Source organism: Pseudonaja textilis, chromosome Z, assembly GCF_049901715.1.
Source record: "Pseudonaja textilis isolate UNSWEBS1 chromosome Z, rPseTex1.2, whole genome shotgun sequence".
Lineage (NCBI taxonomy): Eukaryota > Metazoa > Chordata > Lepidosauria > Squamata > Elapidae > Pseudonaja > Pseudonaja textilis.
Window position 1 is genome coordinate 115,689,454 of NC_142008.1, and position 25,091 is coordinate 115,714,544.

The following is a 25,091-nucleotide window of genomic DNA, read 5'->3' on the forward strand; positions in this document are numbered from 1 at the left end:
CCCTTACCGGTCCTCTATTTGAACCACTCAGACAGTCCAGCCTATATCTTCTTACACTGAAGGTGGCATTCTTGGTGGCAGTTACTTCAGCAAGGAGAGTTTCTGAGTTGGTCGCTCTCTTGATCTGTCCTGATCTCTGTCTCTTCCATCCCCACCAGGTAGTTTTACATTTGGACTGGGCCTTTATTCCTAAGGTCAACACATCCTTCCCCATAGGTCAGGAACTGGTTCTCCTGGATTTTGTCCCCAGCCGGTCCATGAGTTTAGAAGGCTTGGCACACTTGGATATGCACAGAGCCTTAAAGATTTATATCAAATGAACTGCTGAATTCCACAAGACAGAATCTCTCTTTTTGTTCCTTCCAACCTTTGACATTGGGAGGAAAGGTGACTCCATCCACAGTAAGTAGATGGATCAAGGAATGTATAACTTAAGCCTCTTCCAGTTGGTCCCTTCTGGTACCTAGGGGCATCAAAGGTGCAGTCCACTCACAGTGAGGTGACTACGATGGCTTGGGCAATGCAAGTATCAGTGGAGGAGGTCTGCAGAGCAGCCACATGGACATCCCCTTTGGCTTTTATCTGCCACTACCAACTGGACTCCTTTGCTTCAGTGGATGTGGTGTTTGGAAGATGGATCCTGCAACAGGTAGTTTTGGACCGTGGAGGCCAGGACCAATTTTAACCCTTCTGAGGACAACCTTGCTTTACTATGTCCCATCCTGACCTGCTGCAGCCTTACAAGGGAAAATGTGCGTTGTTTACCTGAACACCACTTTTCCCTGTTAGGCAAGACAGGTCAGCCCCACCCTTTGGGAAGTGGTCTGGCCAAGAAACCTATGGGGGGGGGGTTCCAATAACGCTTTTGTTGTTTCTTCCCTTTCTTAGAGGCAATTCGGTCTGTTGCAATGACTTCATAGAACTGGGGAGGAGTTACCCAGAGTGGGGAGAGCTAGGCTAATAAGCCTTTTACATAGACTCAGTCCTAAGCAGCTAACGGAGAGTATCACCCATCCTGACCTGTCTTGCCTAACAAGGAAAAATGGCGTTCAGGTAAACCACCTCCATTTTAATTGATGTTATGGTACCTGAGTGAATCCATTATGGCACTGGATTTTGCTTGGATGTATGTGGAAGCTTTTTCCTGGAGGAGCTTCTGGATCCATTTCTCCAGTTGGGATGTTGATGTAAGAGTTGTTTGGGAAAGTGACCAGGTTTAAAATGTCAAATCCAGCTTGTAATGCTCCATCTTCATTTAATTTAATTTCATCTCTAGCATTGTTGTTGAAGGAAATTCTCTGCAGAAATGGGTGGAGCTTGCAGAAGACAAAAAAGACAAAGGGTTAAAGAGAACATAGAATAACAAAGTTGAAATGGACCTTAGAATTCATCTGGTCCAACCAACAAGTGTGCAGTCTCTTCTTTAAAGTCTCTTGTGATGGGGCATCCACGGCTTTTGAAGACAAGCCATTCTACTGGTTGATTGACCACTACACTTTTTGAAATTTGAATCCCTTCCCCACTCAGGAATAAAAAAAATATGAAGCACTGAGGCAATTTAATAGTATTATCTAACCATATTCTACGTTATAAGAAAGAGGGTACTCATTGATATTGTTCACTGATAACTCAGAAAAGAAGTTGGAAAGAGTAAGAAGAAGCAAATCTAGTGCAGAGAACTAAAAAGGCAGAAGAAAGTTGAATAGCAGTTTTTTTGGTGTGAAAAGAGATGTGTAGATAATGTCTTCAGTGGGTCAACATTTGTAATGTATGAACGTTGAAGAAAGATGAACATCAGAGATGTTTAGAAAGTTGGACTACAATGAGCTGTTGACTTTTTAAGTCCTGCCAATCTTTTAAAAGAGAATTGAGAAAGTGGAACTCTTACCTGCCAGGCTGCTATTCTTTTTGATTGCACTTGAACCCTGTCTTTTCGTATCATCGGATGTATCCTAACTGTTTGAGCAGCTTGTAAGGCTTGAGCCACAGCATAGACAGCATTGTAGATACTGTAACTATGGCTAAGCAGTCTGGTTTCAAAGAAGGGTGCGAGAAGGTCATCCAATCTTTCCTCTCCTGTACATTCCTCATCTTGAGAAGCACCATTATTGGATGGTATGCAGTCAAAAGCTTGGTGCCAGAAATCTCTAATAAAGCCATCTTCCTTTGCCTCAGATGGGTTGACAGCCTGTAAAAATTGTTGGAAACCTGGAAGTTATTTTTTGCTAATTGAGAAGGAAATGGCCCCATGGAACATTTGCATATCAAGAGCCTTTTGTAAGGTATGTAATATAAAGTCATTTTGGGCCATCGTGATCCACACTTTTTTTGTATCTGAAGAATTAAAATTTGATGAAAAAACAATTGTGGTCACAAGTATAGTAGAGGCCAGCCACATAAAGACTATATTTTTTCCATATATAACAACTGCATTTGCTACTTTCTTTGTGAACAAAGTAATGTGCCTCACAGCTTCTTCAACTATTCCAGATACTTCATAAAAATGAAAATTTCTCTCAACCCTTTCAGTGAATTCGGAGCAGATTTTGTTTTGGGAGAGCATGGGCTCCAGAGTTTGTATGAAATGTTCTCCATGTTCATCATCTACAATGACCAGCCCTACCCATTTCCATCCAAAGTACAGAAAGAGCTGAATTAAACCCTCATACTGGAGAGCTTCATTGGGGCCCATGCGATAAAAAGGTGATTCATCACTCGCTGCCAATTGAAATGAGCCATAGGAAATCGAAAGAAAGAAAGAAAGAAAGAAAGAAAGAAAGAAAGAAAGAAAGAAAGAAAGAAAGAAAGAAAGAAAGAAAGAAAGAAAGAGGAATGAGTAATCTGTCTATATATCTGTCTGTCTATCTATCTCTCATCCAAAGATGGGCTGCTACCAGTTCCACTGGTTCTCCAGAAGTGTATGTTAATTTTCTGAGCAGTTTGGAGAACCAGTTTTTGAAAGAAATATTTTCCCACTTCCCAGGGCTAATCCTGCAAGGAGCACAGAATAGAAAGATTCTAGTGTGTCAGTATTTCTAGCCTAATCCTTATCTTAATTGCTGCCCCCACTTCTTTCAGTGTTTTCAGAAACTGCTTCTGGGTTAAGCTGCCTCTGGTAACAGCCATAATGGTTCAGGCAGCCTAGACGTTCTGTCTGTAGCTGAACTTCTCTGGAGTCCTCCCCCACCCCCGAGTTTTTAGAGGTACTTTTATTCTTGGGCTTGAACAGCTATTTACAGAAGGGTTGGCATAGTCATAGAAGAAATGGCTGAGAGACAGGATGCAAGCACTCTGTCTGATTTTTTTAAACTGTCTTTCTGAGGGCATGTGCCCAAATATACCCACCCATTTTCTGGAGAGCTTAAATGTCACCTCTGCTAAAGGGTTTCCCTTTATGAGCAAGAGTTGGCTGTATTTTAACTATTTTAATTCCTCAATGTGCTCTGGCAGCCTGCCTGATTTGTAACTCTGGGTTGCAGGTATTGCTGAGGAAAAGGAAGGTATTCAGACAGAATGGTTTAGCTTTCCATGACAGCTGTGACTCATTGATCTTCAGTGTGTATTCCCCCATCTCTAATCTAATGGTTGGTATTTAGGGCAGCTTTTTGCAAGCAGAGATGCTTTTTATATTTTTGTATAGGTAATCCTTGATTTACAACAGTTCATTTAATGACCATTCAAAGTTACAATGCACTGAAAAAAGTGACTTTTGATTCTTTTACACACTTATGACCGTTGCAGCATTCCCATGGTCACAAGAGGCTGGGCGAAGCTAAGCGCCCTTCAATGTGGGTGACAACACATTGGCCATGCTCACTCAGTCTTATGACCATCCAACCACACCCATCCATCCAGTCATTAGGGCAGAGAACCGGTTGTTTAAAAAATTGCAGCCCACCACTGCTCTCATCCATGTAGTTCAGAGCTTTTGTTGTAGCTAAACCAAGGTTTGAATTTTTAGGATTTTTTTTTAACTCTTGCTAGTTTAACCATTCTTCCAATGTTGTTCTCCCTCCTGCCAATATAAAACTCAGATATTTGTGCACATTATGCTTAAAATATATGAACTGAAAACAATGAGACTGTTAATGATAAGTAGCATGACCACGCACATTCAGACTTTGCTTTAGAATTATCTATGTGTTGCTTCCTCTTACAATTGCTGAAAGCAGCCATAGGCTGAAGCAACATTGATATTAATCACACTCTACACCTTATATTGTTTCTTATCCATTCTACATCTCTTCACTGATGAACAATGAAATTGTACCTTGAAGGGAAAAATATAGATCTGATAATCTGTGTGATAGTAATTTCACAAATCCATCAATCTTAATCTGAGACAATTTGCCATCACCACCACCATCTTGCTCTGGGACAACATAATGCAAAATAACTGTACTCTAGATCCACTCCATTATTATTATTACTACTACTACTACTACTACTACTACTACTACTATTATTATTATTATTATTATTATTATTATTATTATTATTATTATTATTATTTAGAAATTGAGTTGTCTTGTGGTGAATTGTCTTGTGGTAAGTTGGCCAGGGCAATTGGTAACGGCAAGTTGGCTGTAATGAGTTGACCATGGTAAGTTGTCTCATTTTGCCTAATCTATAGCTCCAACCTGTGGAAATTTGAAAAGCTGCAAAGTTTCTGCCATGCTTATGGACGTATCAGGGCTCATCCCTCCAATGATTCCTACAATTTTCTTTTCAGTTCCACAAATATAGTTGGAAACAATTTTATGCATTTTAAAAAGCAGGTCCAGAGTGGTACGATAGGTCATTAGTGCATCGGAGTAGCTGTCATAGATGTGGAATCCGAGAGTGATGTTGGGCAAGATGTAAAGATCCTTGTTGATCTCTTTCACAGCAAACACTAAAGCCAAGACATGTTGATAGAATTTTGTCACCACACTGAAAATAAATGATTTGCTTCAAAAGAGAATTGTGCTATGCATTGTGCTATTAAAGAGATATGTAGTGAGAAAAAAAAATCATAAGTCATTGAAAACAAAGTAAATATATTGTGATTTTGCTTTCTTAGACTGTTCCTGAATTGTATATATTGGACATATTATATTGTTGAATTTCCAGTTTGTCTGTGGATTCAAGATTCATGTCCATTATAAAGTGGATTGTTTAACTGTATGCTTTAAGAAATTCTTAAACTGCGATACCCAGAAAAGTTAAATCAAAGTTCTTCTGCGTGGTTGAGTATAATGTCATGGGTTCTGTTTGGAACAATTGGAGGAACAATGGAAGTCTTTACAAAAGGGAGATATAAATTCATGAAATTGCTGAATAGATGTCATGCAAAAGAGATCTACCCAAAACTCCCAATTTTTTCCTGCCTTTAGAAAGGAGAGATTATTTTCATCTAAAATTTTCCATTTATAAACTTTCATTTGATCTATAATTAGACCACATTCACCTTATTAATTCCTGCACAATATATCCAATACTATTCAATGTTGTAAAAATTGAACATTTTGCCCTCAAAAGTCTAATAAGTACATAAAAAAATTACAGACATTAAAAAATGCCTCCCGAAAGTTTTGGAAATTATTTTCTGTTCCACTGTCAATGCATTGTTAGATCTAATGGTCAAAGGAAAGGTTGAGAATAGAAAAAGGTATATTTAAAATATTAAAGAGCCTTTTATGTTAAGGTGAATTAGGGTTGGTGCTTTTTTTCTCTAAGCAGGAAAAGGCTTCAGTTCACAATAGATAGCTGTTTGCACTAGTCTATTTATCAAGTTGCTGTAAAGGATATGCCTATCATATTTTGATATGTTGTAACATGTATATGTTGATAGAACCTCTGTGTTTTACAGAGATGGAAAGAAGAGAGCAGGATTAGATTAAAATCAGGTAAAATAGTGATAACTTACAATGGGATGTTAACCGATTCCTCAGAAGGATGTATATTGAAAATAATTTTGGGGAAGAGGTAATGGAAATGAGACATCAATCCACCAGTGAGAAGTTCTCCCTCTTGGTACCATTCCTGCGGAATTTCAATTGCTTTATCTACAGTGCACTTAAGAGGTTGTACCTTCATGGCCAATTCTAGAAATGGTAATATGACAATAATCCCCAACATTCCTGCTCATTTGACTTCTACTATAGTGGTGTTCCAGAAGCCTTGATTTAAAGATATCAGGAGACAAACTGCTACATATGTTGAGATGTCACACCTCAGGAATTGATCTGTTCCTAATCTTAAACTTCTTGTATGCCTGGATGCCTGGATACTCAAAGTATGACTGGACAGAGATGCCATTGATTCAAATACCTGATTTTTAAGCTCTTTCTTCACTTATAATGTAAGAAAGCACTAGACCAACTTTGTCTACCACAATATCTTTATGTTTTTTTTTCAGAATTTTAATAGTTTTATATATTCCCTTCAAGATGTTTGTCCTCATATATCTTACATGGGTGGGACCTTGTAGGTAGCCCCAGTTGTTGAAATTTGGTAGAATCTGTCCACTCCAATAGGCATTTGATGATCAACACTCTAAAAATATTATTTGTGATGTGAACAGCAAATAGACGCAAAATCTTGAAGCCCCCAACATTTGGCAGCAGTTCTCTTAAGTCTCTGCAATGGCTGTGGAACACTTCAACCAGTTTAGATGAAAGGACCTCAGCTAGGAAAATTATACTGGAAGTTTATATCTATTCTAAAGCTTGCTGCTGGTATTTCATTCAGAATTATCTTGAGAGCCACTGTAGCATTGTCTTCATCGTAGAGTCTATGGTAACTAGATGTTGTCAAGTTTACTTGTAGAAATGCTGAAGTAAACATGTTTGTAAGATCCCACAAGAAAATTTTTCTATTTGCTTTGGGACTTTGATGAACTGGTCTTGAGGTCTATAATTTGGCAGATGATTTGTTGAGTGGAATTTGGAGGTTTCTGTCATGGTCAATCATCCTTACATCACTTTCCAATTGGATTAACACCATGCACTCCATGCATGGGTGCTGTAAAAACAATAACCACAAAAATACCTACAACTGTTTGAACTTTTAGCTAGGCCAGTGTGCACCTTCAATGTATACCATTGTGATGGTGCAACGTATTCTGCCCCCAATATGCTTCTGGGTGAATTTAGAATACTGTTATCCAGAGGTTTTTTCCTATTGCACTAGATCCCATAGATTGGCATACTTTGGCTCTTCTTTAAACAATAACATTTGGTGCAACTTTGGCAATATGCCTTCTCTCTTTTGGCACCAGCCTTATGATACAGACACTCCCATGATCTGGAATGTCTCAATCTGTGGTCAAGAAAGCCAAATTGTTTCTATTTACTCCCAATATCTTATAGCTAGTGTGGCCATTATTTTGATCTACTGGGAAGGAATAAACAACAGTAAAGTCATATGGTTGGATGTCTCTAAAACACTTTTTCTCAACCTTTGTTGCTTTGAGATATATGGACTTCAACTCCCAAAATTCCCCAGCCAGCATGGCTAGTTTGGGATACCTGGGGATTGAAGTCTTCCTATCTTAAAGTTGCCAAGGTTGAGAAACAGTGCTCTAAAAGATTTCAACATCTTGCTACAATTTCCTCTGTATCTAACTTTTCCTCTGTTTTTTCTTTGCAATATAATGGGCCAAAGATATGTTAACCCCAGTTTGCTTTTGCTCATAAGTTGCTGAGCAAATTCCTTAGTTATTCAATTACTTTAGCTGGCTCAGAGTCACTTGGTTGAGTGGGAAGCTATAAAAATCGAGTAAATAAATAAAATAATAAATAAATAAAATAATTTGGATCATTCTAGGAATCCAGAATATTCTGTAATTTTTATTTGTATTAATTTTATTTGTTAACTTTATTTCTTACTTTTCATGCTGCTTCTCAAGGCAGTATTATTGTATTATTGCTTGTATACATATAAATAAAATAAAATAAACTCGTATCTTCAAAGTGCTTTGGTTGTTTTACCTGAGTCCAATTTGTGCTGCCATCCTGTTCTATTTCTTTGTTTTCTAGGGTCACCAACCTTTTCGACCTCAGGGACAACCAAACTCATAATTTTAAATCCTGGGGCCCACTAGTACGAATTTTGTCTGGCAGTGGCTTGCAGCCATTGGGGGGAGAGATCTGATCTAATCTTTCCCTCTCCCTCTCTTTCTTTCTCCCCCCCGCCTCTCTCTCTCTCTCTCTCACACACACAAACACACGGGCAGGGGTGGGATTCAAATTTCTTAACAACCAGTTCTGCGGTCATGTGGACTAATTTGTGGGTGTGGCTTGGTGGTCATAATACTGGATGGGCATGGCTTGTAGGTAAATATTATATTTATATAAATATTGATTTTTTTTTATAAAAAAGAGCAACTTTTACCCAAAATCAAGCAAAGCAGGCAGGCAGATTGAATTGCTCACACAATTATAGATTCATTCAGAGATCTAACTTTCTGCCATTGGCTACCTGAGCCTGTCACATAACATTTGCTTGCAACAAACCCATAAAATTTGCTAGCAAACAAATTCCCAAAATTAACTCACAACACACCATGTATGTAAATAATGACTTTTTTTAATTAAAAAAGAGCAACATTTACTCAGAATCAGGCAAAGCAGGCAGGAAGATTGAGTTTCTCAAAGAATCACAGATTCACTTAGAGATCTGTGTTTCTGCCATCGGCTACCTGAGTCTGCACTACTTCAGTCCTATGGAAGGTTCAGCTCTGCTTAAAAGCAGAGCCGAAGACCTAAAGATTAGCTAGAAAGTAAGAAATTAAATGATTTCCTACTTTCTAACTAATCTAAATCTCCCGGCACAGCAGAAGAGCTAATGGTCAGAAAAAGAAAAAATAGCAACTTAGCAGGCAAGTTTTCCTGGTAAGGAGTCAATGGGCAGGGTGGGTTCCCATGGGCCATGTGGGTGGCGCAGCCTTGTGTTCCTGCACAGCCTGGATTAATTGTTTTGAGGGGTGCTCTGGGGATGACCTTTCTCTGCAGACCACCAAAATTTTCTTGCAGACCACCAGCTGGCCAGGGCTCACTGGTTGCCGACCACTGTTCTAGCCTACACAGTAAAACCACAAAAAGGCAAGAGTTACATCTGGTTATACTTGATTTCACCAAGACAAAGACATATTTCTTTATGTATATTTAAATTGCTCTGCTAACAAGAGACATTCATTAAAATAATTGCTCAAATGGAACAATACAACTCACAAGCTTTGGGTCCTGAATTGAGGGTGAGATTAAGAGTTTGATATTGGGTATATTATGAGCTTTGCTTACAAAACCCAATTAGTCAATGGTTTTGAGAAATGGGAAAAATCACTCAACAATATTTAATGAATCTTGATAATTGTTCACAGTCTGTTGTTTCTAATGTCTACCTTAATATTGAGACATGTAGAGACAGTTTTTGTTAGCACTAGAATTGGTTTGCAAAACATTGAAATCCAAAATAGAACAATTTAATTAAATTATATGGAAGATTTCTCGCCTGAAGTGTTAATATAGTCTCTCCCCCAAAGACCCACTTCTGAAGAATTATAAGATAAAAAGCAAATTCAGTCAAGTTTGTTCATACTTTATTACCAAATAAATTGGTAATTTATTTTCTAAAAGATTCACCTTAGAACATACAACATCACAGCTGGAAGTAGCCTTGGAGGTCATCTAATCCAACCCTCTTCACAAACAGTTGACCCTATACCATTTCAGATGAACAACCATCCAAATTCTTCTTAAAAGTCTCCACTGATGGAGCACCCACAATTTCTAAAGACAAGCTGTTCCACTGATTGATTGTTCCCACTTCAGGAATTTTATCCTTCGTTCTAGGTTGGTTGTTTAGTTTTCATCCATTGTTTCTTATCTTGTCTTCTAGTGCTTTGGAAAACAGCTCTTGTGTGTACTAGTGGAATTTGTTTGAAACATGCGCACAGCTTCCTCAGATTACTTGCTTATTCATATTTATGAATGTAGTTGTATGCATAGAAGAGTTTAATTGGGTTGATCAAAATTCAAACCTGTCCTTTTTCAATTTCTTATGTATTAAACGCTCTCTATTGTTGAGTTCAGGCCTCAGTACAATTATATAGATTTTGGGGATGTATCTTCAGCCCAGTAAGCCAGCACCGGAAGACAGGATAGAGAAGATCTCCACGGCCACCATGTACTTCCCTTTGGTGCTCAGGTAGGTGGGGACAAAGGTCGGCCAAACACTGCAGAAAACCAACATGCTGAAAGTGATGAACTTGACTTCATTAAAACTGTCTGGCAACTTCCTGGCTAGGAAGGCCACAGTGAAACTGAGAAGAGCCAAGAAGCCCAAGTAGTCCAAAATACAGTAAAACATGGTGATGGAGCCTTCATGACATTCTACTACGATTTCTCCACGGAGAGTCTCCATGTCCAAATGTGGAAATTGGGGAGATGTACTCAGCCAAACAATACAAATACCTGCTTGAAGGAAGGAACAGAACCAGGCAATAGAATAGGCCAACTTTTGGCCCACCCATTTGTGAAATAGGCTTCCTGGCTTTGAGGCTAGAAATGCAACGATGACTATGATGGTTTTGGCCAAAATGGACGAAATAGCAATAGAGAAGATGATGCCAAATGTTGTTTGTCGGAGGAGGCATGTCACCTTATTGGGGTGTCCAATGAACAGAACTGAGCAAAGGAAATAGAGAAAGAGGGAGACAAGTAGAAGATAGGCGAGGTTGTGATTGTTGGCTTTGACAATGGGAGTGTCCCATTGCTTAATGAAGATTGAAAACACCAAAGCTGTGACCAGGGAAAAGAGATGAGCCAGAGACATCAGAGTTATGTCCAGTGGCTCTTCAAAGGAGAAGAAATTCAGTGTGTTTAGAATGCACTCATCATGAGCTTGGTTTGGAAATTGATCCTTTAGACAAACAATACAATTCTCTATGTCTGAAAATAAAGAAAATACATAAATTTGTTCCACTATTTTTAGAGCTACCTTCTCAGGAGTCCTTCTTTAGTAATAATGACATGACAGAAACTCCCAATGTCTAGTGTTGTGATTGGAAGGTCCAATCCTGTTAGGAACTTTGAATCTGATGACTGTTAGATCGTGGATTGACATCAGAACCAGGGAACGTTACTCCCTTTAGTTTGATTTGATTGTGAAATGACTGTTGAATTTCAAAAGGGAGTCCTAACAGTTTTGCTTGCAGTTTTGAATGAGAACTTACTCCCTTTAGTTTGATTTGATCGTGAAATGACTGTTTGAATTTCAAAAGGGAGTCCTAACAGTTTTGCTTGCAGTTTTGAATGAGAATGTTACAAGGGAGGACATTTGATTTGCAGGACCGGCCTGAACCTTCAACCTCCTCGGCTTCTCAATCGGGTTATCAGCCGGGAACGGCTGATAATGAGGAACTTATGGAGTCTTCAGGTGAAAGTAATAATTTAGATAATCGCTGGGTGGATGTCAGAAGCAGGCGTCTCCTGACGAGAAGAAACCAACGGGAGCACAGGGGGAGGGCAGATCAGTAATTAGACTAATTAGCTGCTGCTCTATAAAAGGAAGAGGGATGACTCTGCACGCTGTCGGGAACAAACTGTTTGCAAGGAGAACCAAAGACTTTGGCTTGGAGGATTTAAACCTGAAATATCTTGTTGGGACTTGGATTTATTGGAACTATTAACTTGGACTATCTTGTGGAGGCTAACTACAGCTGTTATCAGTGAAGATTCCTGGTTGCTGCCTGTATTTGCGAGGACTGCTGCTTTCAGCCTTATCTGTTTATTTTTGAAGGTGGGACATAACAGTCTAGTACCCAAAACAGGGTGAATTCAGTGACAGTAAGTGATAAAATCTTCCACTTTAGTAAAGACTCAATAGTGGCCTGTAGGTAGAAAACATTCAAGTAGATGTATAGTATTTATATGTCTCAAGAGCCAAAAATTAACAGAGAAACTCTCAGAAAGAATCAGAGTAAGACTCTCTTTATTTAGCCTTAGTTGGACCACCATAAAGTGTTCAGAGGAGAAACTAGTCAAAAATATGATAAAATAAACCACAAACAGATCAACAGCTATTAAACCATAAAGCCTCAATGGTTGGCCAAAAGATGAAAATATATTGTGTAGTTCTTAATTTGATATTTGTGCTAAGAGATAGTTGTGATCTTTACCTATTGTGTCCTATCATCCCTACTTGTGTCCCATCCCACCCCTATTTGAGTAAGATTCCAATTGGGCCTGGAGTCATGGATGATATAGAGACAAAACTGTGTGGCAAAATAATTGAGATTTGCTTTAATGTGATGCATCTTACCCATCCGATTTGATATCATCCTTTCTGGACATGGAGCACAATCATAGCAGCGAAATTTCTCCCCTTCCTTCTTTGTTTTTCTATATCCAGGTGGACAAGTGTCATTGCATAAGGAATGAGGTGGCAACTATTCAAAAAGTCTGGAGATCAGTAAAATTAATCAACCAACCAATCTGTCAGTCAATCACTCACTCACTCTATATCTCTAACATCTGACTGTCTCTATCTCTGTCTCTGTCTCTGTCTGTCTGTCTGTCTGTCTGTCTGTCTGTCTGTCTGTTTGTCTGTCTGTCTCTGTCTCTGTCTCATTTATCTTTCTATCTTTCTATCTATCATCTATCTATCTTTTTTCTATCTATCTATTTATCTATATATCATCTATCATCCATCTATCTATCTATCTATCTATCTATCTATCTATCTATCTATCTATCTATCTATCTATCTATCTATCTATCATCTATCTATCTATCAATCATCATCTATCATCTCATTTTCCTATCTATTTACAGACAATAGATGGGGTTGTGTTGGGAATCCCATTGTAATTCAGTACATTTAGAGAAGATGAGGATGCTCATCTTGTTCCAACATGAAAAGAAACCTTAAGTCTTGGACCATTTACATTTGTATATGAAATTAAGGGCAGATAGCTCTTTGCCGTTCAGCTATCAATGACAGCTGAGTGGACCTGCTCTGTATGACTGGAATTTAGTTATTCTGCTAGTGATCTGCCTGTCTCAGATGATCTTTTACAGTTCCTGTATAAAATCTCAAATTATACTTGGGGGTCTGTGACATAATATCTAGCCATGGCAAAGGTTGTACATGATTTTTGTCATTTAAACAATGTAATGATTAATATACCTGAGTAAATTCTGGTTGCCACTGGATTCTCTCCTCATTAATCAAAAAGGCTTTCCCTAGAGAATTATGTGGGTTCATTTCTCCAATATGGACTCTGATATAAGAATTATTTGGGAAAGTGATCAAGTTCACAATGTCAAATCCAGCCTCTAATTTTCCCTGCTCATTCAAAGTAATTTCATCTCCAGCAGTTGTTAAAGAAAATTCTCTGTAGAAATGAGTGAAGTTTCAAAAAGAGATGAATAAGGGAAAGGTTTGAAATATTCATCCTATGTTCTTTCAAGCAATGCCCATGGATAGCCCTGGGAGCATTAGCAATTCAGAAACCATAGTTAAAGAATGAAACTACTTTTATTGTATAACAATTTGGGGACCACCTGAACCACTAATCAGGGACAGAATCACCAATCACCTCCTCACTGGATGAATTTTGAGCTTCACTGTTCTGACCTAGGCTTCCCCCCAAAGCACTAAGTAGACACTTTGTCCTGGTAAAAACCCCTTTATTAAATGAAGGTGAATTTCTTTCATTCACATTCAGCCAAAGGCCTGGCAAACAGTCTTTCAAGGTTCCAATTAGGAGCACAGACCTTGGAGAGCTACCAAGTAAATATTTTCAAATGCAGTGCTGACAAGGAAGGGCTTGGCACAGTGTCTCTGAGACAGATCTTCACACTGCTGCAATGAACAAATTGTTTCCTGCAAAAGCCCTACACTTTTTGCTCCTCTTTTAATCCCTCTGGAAGGGGCCATTCACAATCCACCTTTGGCTTTACTTCCATGTTGACCCTTAGTTTGTAATTATTCTTTTCTTTTGGCAGCTCTCTACATGCCCAGGCTGGGAACCGGATCCAGATGCTCCCCCACCTCACTGCTGTCCAACTCCAAAGGCAGCTGATAATTGTCAGATGGTCCTGGTCCCATCTCTGCCTCTGATGCAGAGCCCTCATCCAAGCCTTCCTCAGCCTCCAGGCTGGCCCATGTTCCTCCCCAACATCCTCACTGTCTGACTCTGCTGCCAGCTCTGCTAGCCGCCGGTGAGCCACAACATTCACAAACAGCCATTCACATGACCAGCCGACCACAACACTTCATAGGACCCATATAAACAGAAAGAAACTGAACAAAACACTTCACCTAAAACCCTGCTGAAATGTTACTTATTTTGGTAATGAAATGTCCAGGAACTAAACAACAAGCTTTATTTTTTGTTTAAAAAAAGCATGGATTGTCCTATACAATATGACTCAATAATTTTAATCTTTTTATATTTATAATTTTATTATATTGTTGAATTGTTTTGGGTAATGAGATGGGTAGCACATAAGTTGAATGAAATAAACAAGCTTGACGAATATTGGAATGGCAGGTACTTGAGGTCCTTCAGTTGTAAGGTAGTCTTCGACTTATCTTCATTTAGTGACTGTTCAGAGTGACAAAGGCACTGAAAAAAGTGACATGATCATTTTTCACACTTACAACCATTGCAGTATCCCCATGGTTATGTGATCAAAATTCAGATGTTTGGCAATTGGATCATATTTATGATGGTGGCAGTCTCCCATTATCACATGATCCCCTTTTGCAACGTTCTGACAAGCAAAGTCATTGGGAAAACCAGATTCACTTAACAACCACGTTACTAACTTAACAACTGCAGTGGTTCATTTAATAATGGTGACATGAAAAGTCATAAAATGGAGCAAATGTCCCTTAATATGCTCACTTAGCTACAGAAATTTTGGGCAGTTGTGATTGTAACTCAAGGACAATCTGTATTCTAGTCCAGGAGTATGTCAAACTCAATTTCACTGAGGGACGCATCAGGTGGCTGGGTGAGTGTGGCCAACTGGGTGGGCATGGCCGACTGAGTGGAGAAGGTCTGCTTGATGCCTTCTGTGGCCAACTGGATGGGCATGGCCAGCTTGTCCAAACTGCTGGCATGTTTCCTCTTCACACTGGAAAGACCAGGCTGAAGTCACATTGGCTAGGCTGGACTGAAGCAACGTGAGCCAGTCTCTTACATTTTCTAGACAATTAAAAAGAAAATTGAGGAAGCTTACCTGCCAAGGTTCCACTTTTTTATAACTCTCCATAGCTTGAAGGATGGATTGTGATATAAGAGCTGCATGCAAGCTATGTTTCAGAGCAGAAACCCCATTGTAGATACTGTAACTGTGCCCTGTCATGCTCATTTCAAAGAAAGGTGCAAGAAGACTCTCCAGGGGCCCCTCTCCCTGACACACACCATTTGTGCACTCAAAAGCTTGTTCTCAAAAACTGGAAATAAAACCTTCTCTTTTCCTGTTAGGAAGTTTGATTGTCTTAAGAAAATTCTGAAATCCTTGTGGCTGTTTTGTATGAAACATGAAGGCAAGAGCTCCATGAAAGATTTGCATTGGAAATGACTTTTGCAGGAGATGTAAAGTGAAGTCATTCTGAGCAGTTGTAATCCACACCTTTGAGGTAGACAAAGTCCCATTGTAAGTCGGATCAGTTATAAAATAAACTCCTAGTAGCAGTGCTAAAGCCAACCACTTCACAGTTATGTTTTCACCATATACAATAATTGCCTGGGCTTTTTTCTCTTTAAAAATGCTGAGATGGACTTCCGGTGGCAAGGCAAGGATGAGTAGAGGTGCAGAAGCCCATCTGAGATTTCAGCTTATCTCTTTTTGTGGTTGGTGCGATCCCCAGAGGGTGCTCGAATCCCGGGAAGATTCGTGTCAGTGTGGGGTAAACTCGGGCTGCAGTTTGAGGAAGGCAACCCCCCAGCAGCGAAGAAGAGCCCTCCAGAGTCCAATATGCAAGAGACAGCCTCCTATCAATGGCGGCTCCAAAGTCCGGATTGCCTCTGATGTGAAAAGTGAGTAAGTGACAGTTCATAAGATCGGTGGAGAAAAAGGTGGCAGGAAGAGCTTAACGGTGGAGAGGAAGATTGGCAAGTTATAATTTTTTGCACTAGTGTCTGTCAGAAGTCTGAAAGGAAAGCAAGAAGGTTAAGAACTATTTAATCAATAAGTATAAGACTTAATATTTAATATTTAATGTTTTAATAGTATAACAGTGTGTGATTATAACCAATCTATTGGGGAAAAAAATAATACTGTTTAGGTTCAAGAATACTGGTGACTAAGAATACTTAGAATATCTAATACTCAAAATAGGGTTAGATAAGGTTAGATAAGAATACATATATATTTACAATACTTATAAACTTACAAAATCTAAACTTGGTTAGATTTGATATACTATTTATTATATATATTTATTATATGGAATGTTATATAGTGTTGCATAGTATTTGAACATAGACTTCATAAAATTGTATACGTGATTGAGAATTTAGGATTAAAAATAACATATATTTATATATTTCAGTTACTAGTTAAGAATACAGAATACAGCTACATAGTAGATAGGTGGACTAAACAACTAGATACCGGAATTCTAATATAGGGGTAATAATACTGAATGGTAATTTGGGATAATATAATTAATATAATCCAACAACAGAAACAAATATTAAAAGAAATGACTTCTACAATGACCATGGCTCTGAAAACTGGAAGGAAGGCTACCCCGACTTTAACAACTACCCTGGCAACAGCTTCACCCACAGTTCAAAAAACCACAGAAGAATCGCTACCAGGGGAAAAACAAGCTAATGTCTCGAATGCCAATATAGAATCAACTTTTGCTAACCCTACAAGAATCAATGATGAAACTTCAAGAAATAATGATAAAAAATCATAATGAAACAAGAGCAGATATTAGTGAACTAAAAGAGGAGATGGGGAAATTAAAAGCTGAAATGAAAGCGGACATCCTTAATGTAGAGGATAAAATTGGAACACTACAACAGGCCCTGTAAAAAAATGAAGCAATGATAAAAGAAGTAGAGACAAGGATGGAACGAACAGAAAGGAAATTGGAAAGGATAGATGAAGAACTAAAAAATGTGAGCAAAGAAATGGAAGACTCATTGGTCTACATAGAAATGGACAAGGTGGCTGCATACTTGAGATTACAGAATGTTGAGGAATCCAAGGAAGAAGACCTGGAGCAGCTAATGGCAGAAATACTGGCCGGACTACTGGGAAAGGATAAAGATGATATACTTAGGGAATTTGATGAAGTCTATAGGGTCAGCACCAACTATGCGAGATGCCATAAATGTCTGAGAGAGGTCCACATTTGCTTTGCGAGAAGGAGTGTCCAGGATATAATATTTAGGATGTCCAGATGGAACAATTATGTATAAAGGCAAAGAACTTTGGATTCTTAAGCAAATTCCAAGGAAAGTAAGAGAAATAAGATGAGACTATAAATTTCTAGCTACTAATCTAAATCAGAAAAGAATTCTATTTAAATGGTTAATCCTGGAGGGGATGTTAGTTTCTTGGAAAGAAAGGAAAATTAAAATAGACTCTATGGAAAGGGCTCAGGATTTTTATGAACAACTAGATCAGAGTAGTAAGGAGGAATTGGAAAGAAATTCACAGGAAGACCACAGTTACCACAGAAACAAAAAAGAAGGACCCTCAAGAAACCAAAGGAACGTTTATCCACCTCAGGAGAGAGAAGAAACTAGTCCCCAGCAAGCACAAGGAGAGACTGGAATTATCATGAGACAAAGAGCGAAACAGAACTAATTAAATGGAAGAAGAAAAGAAACTTCTATCCATTAACATAAATGGTTTAAATTCGATGACAAAATGGAAAAGGATAATAGCTAAATTAATCAAACAAAATGCCGACATAATATGCCTACAGGAAACTCACATAAATACTTAGACTGCCCGAAACTAGGGAAGCTATTTACTGCACCAGACACAAGAAAAAAGAAAGGGATTGCAATATATGTGAAAGACGATCTGAAAGCAGATTTAGTTTAGTCAGACCCTGAAGGAAGAACTTTGGTTTTACAGATCTGGATTAATGCTATTTCAATTCTATTAGTAGTAATTTATGCCCCAAATGAAGATCAGAAAGAGTTTTTTAAATATTTACATCAAAAAATTATAGGATTTGAAAAAAGGAATATTTGTATTATAGGAGATTTCAACTCTACTGCTGATTATCAAAAGGACCATAGCAATGCGAGGAAGAGTAAAAAGGGAAAAAGAGAGTTTCCTAAGACATGTAAGGAAATGATGAAAGAGTTAAATTTGGTGGACTTATGGAGAAGACTATACCCTGAAGAAAAACAATTCACATTTTATTCTAACCCACATCAAATATGGACACGAATTGATATGGCGTGGATGAATGGGGAAAAAGCAAACGAGATAAAAGGAATCAAAATTTTACCTAATGAATGGGCAGACCACAATCCAATTCAAATAACTTGTAAGGGTAGGAAAAAAGAAAAGAAAAGATGGACATTAAACACCCAATTAATAAGAGAAAAAGAGTATACTAATAAACTTAAGAAGGAATTAAACTATTTTTTAAAGGATAATGATAATGGTGTAACCTCGAAACAAAATATTTGGGATACATTGAAGGCAGTAATAAGAGGTATAATAATCTCTTATAATGCTATGAGAAATAAATAAAAATATGCTCAGCAAAATAAATTACAACAACAAATTAAGGAATTAGAAACTCAATTACAAAAGACCCCTAAAGATCAAAGAGTACAAAATCAGATAATGACAGTCAAACATAATTTGAATTTAATTGAACAAGAGAAAATGATAATAAATTTGAAAACGACTAAACAAATTTACTTTGAGCATGCTAATAAACCAGGAAGATGGTTATCTTATAAATTAAAAAAAAAGTAAGAAAAGAGATTGATCTACCAATTAATAGACGAGAAGGGTGACATACAACAAGAGATAGAAAAGAAAAAAGACATTGCACACAAATACTTCGAAGAGTTATACAAAAAGGAAGAAATTAATGAAGATAGAATAAGAATTTACTTAGATGAAATGAAAGATAAAGTAATCGGGGAAGAATTGATAGAATTATTAAATAAAGACATTACTTGGTCCGAATTGAAATCAGCAATAGAGAATCAGGGAAATAATAAAGCTGCGGCGCCAGATGGGATCCTGGGAGAATTATATAAGGCAATTGCAGAACAAATTGGACCTCTTATGATGGAAGTGTTTAACAATGTCTTATTGGCAGCCAGAATGCCGGACTCATGGAGGGGAGCATTGATTTCGCTGATCCCAAAGGAGGAATCTGATCTTAGATATATTACCAATTACAGACCAATTTCACTCCTAAACACCGATTACAAAATATTTACCTCCATCATAGCTAACTGATTGAAATGAATTTTAAATTTGTATATACACGAAGACCAAAATGGATTTCTCCCGACTAGACAGATAAGGAATAATTTAAGAACAATAGTAGATGTTCTAGAATTTTATGAAGCCCACCCCAAAAAACAAACTGCACTTATGTTTTTAGATGCAGAAAAGGCATTCGATAATTTAAGTTGGCAATTTCTAATTCAAAAAATTTATAATAAGAATTTGGGCACTAAATTTGAAAACATCATAACAACAATTTATGATACACGGCAGGCTAATATTATAATAAACGGGGAATATACTCGCCCAATAAAAATAGAAAAAGGAGTTAGACAAGGTTGCCCACTCTCACCCCTGCTCTTCATAGTCTCTCTAGAAACATTATTAACACGAATTAAACAAAACCCAGAGATTAAAGGATTAAAGATTAAGAAAGAAGAATACAAATTACAAGCATTTGCCGATGATATGGTTTTTTTTTATGGAGGAACCAATAGAAAGAGGACAAAAATTGATAAACGAACTAGAACAATTCAGTCCGGTAGCAGGACTCAAAATTAATAGGAAGAAAACAAAACTAATGACTAAAAGTTTAACAGAAAAACGATTTAGAAGAAGTTATGGGAATACAGGTGACAAAGAAAGTTAAATATTTAGGAATATGGCTGACACCACATTGCAAGACACTTAAGCAGAATAATTATGACAAATTGTTGCAACAAGTAAAGAAAGATCTAGAATCATGGGGCAGACTGCAACTTTCATTACTGGGCAGGATTGCTTCTATTAAAATGAATATTTTCCCAAAATTTTTATACTTATTTCAGACGATTCCAATTAACCTACACAGAAATTTTTTTGAAGAACTTAACAAAATAACTGTTAAATTTATTTGGCAAGGAAAAAAATCTAGAATATATTTAAAGGCAATGCAGGATTTGAAGAGCAGGGGAGGGTTGGCACTTCCAAATTGGGAATTGTGTTATATGGCAGCCTCTCTAGTATGGTTAAAAGATTAGGTGAATTTAATTAATAAGAGAACATTATTGTTAGAAGGCCATGATTTGCAGAAGGGGGGGCATGCCTTTTTATGGGAGGTAGGGAAAGTTAAACAGACATATTTCCATAGACATTTAACAAGAGATTCATTATTAACCAATTGGAAAAAAATACAGAAAAAACACTACCTAAAAGTACCGATGTGGTTATCGACAATGGAAGCGATGATTCACCCAAACAATTTGGACATTACCAAAATGATTAAATATAAGGATTTATTGGATACACAAGAAAATTTGAAATCACGACAAGAGCTGCAATCGCGGGGATTTAAAATTGATCAGTCGGTATATCTCCAAATTCATAGTAGATACAAACAGGATAGGAAAGAATTCTGAATTAACAATAAACTCCAGCAATTAGACAAAATCTTACTAGGATCAGACAAGAAAAATATAACTAAATTTTACAACTATCTATTAGAAGTAGAGTTAGAAGAAGAGACAGTTAAAGGGAATATGATAGCCTGGAGCAGGACGGAGTATCACTTTAATAGAATGGGAAAAGATCTGGAGTAGAAACAATATCACAAAATCGGCAGCATATAAAGAAAACGCTTATAAAATGTTTTACAGATGGCACCTTTCTCCCTCAAGATTAGCAAAGATGTGCCCCAACATGAGTCCGAAATGCTGGAAATGTAAAAGAATAAATGGAACCTTTTTTCATAAGTGGTGGTCCTGTAAAGAAACCCAAAAATAGTGGCAGAGAATTAGAAATTGGCTGGAATATATAACAAAAGAACAGATTGAGTATAAACCAGAGTCCTTCCTGTTAGGGATTTTCGATAAACAGCTATCAAAAAAAGTGAAGTACATAACAATACACATATTAACAGCGGCCAGATTAGCGTTTGCTCAATTTTGGAAGCTACCTCACATACCTACAGAACAGATGATCATCCAAAAAATCTTAGACTGTGCAGAAATGGACCAAATAACTTTAGCCTTAAAAAATAAAGATTTTTCAATATATTATAACAATTGGATTTGCTGGTATAAATGGTTAGAATAAAGACAGATTCTATATCATAAGGCAAAAAAAAGTATAGGACGAATCTATATGAGTGATATATAAACATACATATGGATGAGGTGTGCGTATATGGCATAAATCAAGAAGAGAAAAGATCTTACAAACTGTTGAAATTGAGAATGTTTTTAAATGTTCCCTTTTCCTTTTTTTCTTTTTTTTCCTTTCTTTTTTCTTTTTCTTTTTCTTTTTCTTTTTCTTTTCTTTTTTGCTCTTCTATTTGTGTATGTGTTGTTGATTTGTTTTTAATTGTAAAATTAATAAAATTTGTTTAAACAAAATAAAATAAAAAAGCTGAGATGACTCCTTGCCTCATTGATCAACTAGAAATGCTACCAAAGTGCTGATTTTTGTCAAATCCTGCAGTGAATTCAGAGCAAATCTTATTTTTCAAAAGCAGGGGCTCCAAGATTCACAAAAAGTGTTCCCCATCTAGGTTATTCACTGTGATAAGCCCTATCCATTTCCACTTGAAATGCAGAAGGAGCTGGATTAAACATTTGTACCGAAGAGCTTCATTAGGGACCATACAATAAAAAGATGGAGAACGTGATACAGCAGGAATTCCTAATTCAAACAAGCCATATGAAATCTAGAGGAAGAAACAGAAGGAAGGAAACAGGGGCATGGTAAATAAAAATATGAAAAACAAATAAATGAAGAACAATGACAGTATGGGCAAAAAACCTTGGCTATACTATAGAATTAGATAAATGGCAAGAATTGTGGAATAAAAATTATACATTGACAATGGAAACTTGTCAGGTATAAAGAAGACTGTATAAAATGTTTTACAGGTGGCATTTGCCACCGGTAAGGCTACCTAAGATGTTTTAAAAACATGTCCATCAAATGTTGGAAATGTAATCAGATACTGGAGGTTCCTATTATGACATGTGGTGGACATGCCCTAAGGCAAAAAAAATGGATGAAAATTAGAGAAAATATTAAAGAAACACATAGATTTAAAGTCAGAAATATTTTTGTCAGGTATAATACCAGAAAAATATGATAAAGGGAACATACTACATAACTTGACAGCAGTAAGAATTGGATTTGCATAGCATTGGAAGAATGAGGAAACTCCTACAGATGAAAATATAATTAGAAAAATACTAGACCAGGCTTGTCCAACCCACGGCCCAGGGGTCGCATGCGGCCCAGCTTGCCTCGTAATGTGGCCCAGTGCCCACCCCAACCTTTGTGCCAGAGCCAGCGAGGAGGAGAGGCAGGCGCGAGGCGGGGCGAGTGCCAGGCCAAGCAGCAAGAGAAAAGGCGGGCGCCATCAGAGCGCCACCTCCTGCTGTTGCCACCGCCGGCACCGCCACCACTTCTGCCCCCCGCCGCCGCTTCTTCCCCCGCCACCGCTGCTGCTTCTGCCCCCGCCGCCGCTTCTTCCCCCGCCACCGCTGCTGCTTCTGCCCCCCGCCGCTTCTTCCCCGCCACCGCTGCTGCTTCTGCCCCCGCCGCCGCTTCTTCCCCTGCCACCGCTGCTGCTTCTGCCCCCGCCACCACTTCTTCCCCTGCCACCGCTGCTGCTTCTGCCCCACCGATTCTGCCCCTGCCACCGCTGCTGCTTCTGCCCCTGCTGCCGCTTCTTCCCCTGCCACCGCTGCTGCTTCTGCCCCGCCCGTTTCTTCCCCTGCCACGATGCTGCTTCTGCCCCCACCGCCGCTTCTTCCCCTGCCACTGCTGCTGCTTCTGCCCCCACCGCCGCTTCTTCCCCCACCACCGCTGCTGCTTCTGCCCCTGCCACTGCTTCTTCCCCTGTCCCCGCTGCCACTGCCCCCGCCACTGCTGCTGCTTCTGCCTTCCAGTCCTGCCTCATCGAGCCGGGCCATTTGCAGGACGAGAGGTAGGCATGAGGCGGGCGAGCTTTCTCCACCCCACCCCCAAAAAATTTGGCCAGAAAATAAACTGTGATAAAAAAACTGTGATAAAAAAACCGTGATAAAAAATAAATAATTTTTAATAAATAATTAATAATAAATAATAAAAACATCTCACTAACTTCATTTCCAAATAAATTTAATATGTTAACTATGTTTTCTATGGTTTTTTGGGATGATCAGGTATCGTTACTGTTATTTTATTTTATGTGCGGCCCAAACCAAATTTTCATCTTCTAATGTGGCCCAGGGAAGATGAAAGGTTGGACACCCCTGTACTAGATTGTGCAGAAATGGATAGGTTAACAGTAAAGATGAAAGACAAAGAAGACACAGAATGTTTGTTAACATGGGATTTGTTTTATCAGTGGTTAGACAATAGAGGTAGAAATTAGAAGTTGGAAAATTATTACTAGATATAAGTGACCCAGACAATGCACTGTTTATTAAGCACTTATGTGTGTTAAAGAAAAATATATAAATAGCATATATTGTAAAAAAATCTTTCCAATTCATATTGCATCCAATTTACTTCCAAATGGAACTGGGAGAAATATTTAAAACTTCCATTTGGTTGTTTGCAAATGTTCTTCTTTTCTTAAGATATAGACTGTACGCATCACATTTATATTTACAATGAATATTATTGTGGATATCTCTAATAAATATTGATAGATATATAGTTATCATCTTAATTATTTGAATCAGTTAATGCCTGCAGGGAGTAATAGACTCATAAATATCTCCTGATCTCTAAACCATCCAATTATTAATGTCAAAGGAAGAGTAGAAATATTTATCTGCAATAAATCCATTAGTCTTAGTGTTAGCTTCCACCTGTGGAATTTTGAAGAGCTGAAAAATTTCTGCCATACGTGAAGAAGTATCAGAACTTAGTCCTCCAATAATTCCTATGAGGTTTTGGGAGCCTCTGCATAGGTAGTTGAAAACAAACTCATGTACTTTGAAGAGCAGGTCCAAACTGGTACAGTAGGTCATCTTTGAATCAGAATAGCTATCATAGATTTGGAATCCAAGGGTGATGTTAGGCAAGATATGGGGGTCTTGATTGATCTCTTTTATGGCAAACTCCAAAGCCAAAACATGTTGGTAGAACTTTGTCACCACACTGCAAATGAAATGATCTGGTGATGAGAGAACTTCTTGTAACCTTTCAACAATGCAAATAAATAGAACATCACAAAATGTAAAAAAAAAAAAAATTGAAGAGAAGGAGAAAGAAGAACTTTTGACAGCTGGAAAGAAGGAAAAACAGAATGAAAGGAAAGGAAAAAGAGACTGAAGAATATGCTAAATGAAAGAAAAGGAGACTTTGGAAATTCTGACTACCAAACATCCCTCTTGCAAAATTTCTTGTGCCATCATGCTAGCTGGGGAGTTTGGGGTGTTGAAGTCCACACATCTTAAACTTGCCATATTTAAAGCACACTCTTTTATACTTTGTATACTTTACTTTGAATAAGGTTTCAATTGTCCACAAACAGCTTGTGCTTTAAAAAATGGAAGAATCAATATTATATACCTTCCTTGACTTGAAATACTAAACTTCTAGTTAAAGAAAAGATAGAGGTAGCAACCAGGTACAAATGTATCTAAATGTATTTGTTCTTCTCTTCTTCTCCAAACAGTCCCTGGTTTT

At 37.9% G+C, this 25,091-nt stretch overlaps 1 pseudogene; it reads right to left on the reverse strand.

Moving 5' to 3' along the window:
- Nucleotides 1-1,079: 1,079 nt before the first annotated feature.
- On the reverse strand, nucleotides 1,080-24,430 carry LOC113452001 (vomeronasal type-2 receptor 26-like; annotated as a pseudogene).
- Nucleotides 24,431-25,091: the final 661 nt, after the last annotated feature.